This window comes from Neophocaena asiaeorientalis, unplaced genomic scaffold (genome assembly GCF_003031525.2).
Source record: "Neophocaena asiaeorientalis asiaeorientalis breed wild unplaced genomic scaffold, Neophocaena_asiaeorientalis_V1.1 scaffold1189, whole genome shotgun sequence".
Lineage (NCBI taxonomy): Eukaryota > Metazoa > Chordata > Mammalia > Artiodactyla > Phocoenidae > Neophocaena > Neophocaena asiaeorientalis.
Genome location: NW_020175540.1, coordinates 186043 through 187878, shown reverse-complemented (window position 1 = coordinate 187878; position 1836 = coordinate 186043). Strand labels below are relative to the sequence as shown.

General features: G+C 48.8%; 1 protein-coding gene across 1 annotated transcript in view; it reads right to left on the bottom strand.

The window, feature by feature from the left end:
• DLG4 (discs large MAGUK scaffold protein 4) overlaps window positions 1-1836 on the bottom strand; it is a 21215-nt gene that overhangs the window by 16339 nt on the left and 3040 nt on the right.

Sequence of the window (1836 nt, the reverse complement as noted above, 5' to 3'; positions counted from 1 at the left end):
GGGTGAAACGGCGCCTGCGCAGTGCGGGAGAGCGTCACGATGGGAGAGAAGGGGTGAGGGGAGACCCTCTTAGCCATCAACTTCCCTGGTTCCAGCTGTTTCTCTGTGCACTTCACCTTCCACAGTATATTCCTATTCCTTTACAAATAGACTCACTCCTAAAATTTACCAATTTATCGCTCTGGTTCTCTGGGACACCTTATTCTATCTAATCTCCCACCCCTAAAATCACCAGGCCCTAACTATTACAAAACCTCACTGGACTCTCAGGGTGCAGGGAAGGAAGCAGCTCTTCTCCCTCACTTCAGAAGGACCCCCAAGGGATCTAAACTGCCTCCCACAATCCCCTCCCCCCAACCTCCCCAAAGATTGTTAATGTAGACAACATCCCCACAGATGCCAAGACACCTCCTATTCTAACCAGCGGGAAAGCCCCACATGATAGCCAGACAACACTTTCCAAGAGTTGAAGAACCACAGATCCTGTTGTGCCCTCAAATTAATCTACCCTTTAAATCATCCCTATTAAAATTATATCTATTCCCCCAATCCACTGACAGAGACCTTGAAATTAGTGCAACTATTACCCTTGCTCTAATGTAAACACCCAAATAAGCAGTCCTCAAATTTGTTTGGGGTCCCCTGTCCAAATCCTTGAACCTAATGAGATACTCATGAGTTTCTAATATACCGTTCCCCAATACCACCAAATCCCATTTCAGGGGATACGTAATGTAATTTAAAGCTGACCTTCTAAATTCAATTGAAACCTCTTCAATTTATTACCAAACCTTTAAATTAAGAGATGTTTCCCTATTCCTTTTCTTTCGCCCTTAAATGCATACATTACTCCCTTTTCTGGCTGCCCTCCCCTACATCTCAACATTCCCCCCACCATGATTCTGAATTTTAACTTTGTTGGAAGATTACTCCCAAATATATCTATCTCCCCCACACCCAAGTCTCAAAAAATTTTTACCAAAATAAGATCTGGCCTGCAACTTGCAGTGACCCACAAATCTCCCATAACACCCCAAAATGACTGCCTCAGATGTCTTGCATTTTGTCCCAAACTGAACCTGAAAGCATCTCTTCCAAATATTCTCCCATTGAACGCCCACCTTTCCAACTCTTAAAGCCCAGCGAGCAGTCCCCTAAAATCTGCTTCTCTTGGCTTTTCTAAAATGCCTACATACGGTAGAGAGGACGGACTTCCCTAGAACCTGACCCATGCCCCCTCTCTCCCCGTTGGTTGGAATCTGTTAGATGCGCCCCCGAGATGACCCCCAAGGTCCTAGTTTCATATCTGGATAGAATGCTTGGAGCCGGGAGCCAGTGCGAAAAGGGCTGAACTCGAAATTCCTTCTAGAAAAGAAAATGCACAAGCCCTAGTTCTCCACCAGTGGGCGCTGTGGCCCATTAAGACCCTCCCCCATCCCCCATTTCCTTTTTCCCTCCATTTTCCGTTTCCCCGTTGCCTGGCAACGCAGCAATCCAGGACTTTGCTGTCGCCTAGCAACCGTCTCCCTGGAACATAGAGCTGAGGTAGGAGGTTTTGCTCTGATGGAATCCGAACAGGTCTCCATCTTAGGAAAACTGAGACGTCAGATCGCCCAACCCCCGGATTCTCCTTTCCAAAGACCCCCGCGCCCCGCAGTTTCTTAGACAACAAGCCCCTCAAACCCTGTCTCCTTTCGGCACATGGGACCACGTCACGCCCCTGCCGGGTCAGCCCCGCCCTCATTTCGGGCCGGTTACCCAGCCTAAGGCCCCGCCCCTTTCGTTGCCCGCCACCCTTGGTAGAGTAAGCCAGACCCCGCCCACCTGCCTCCAGGA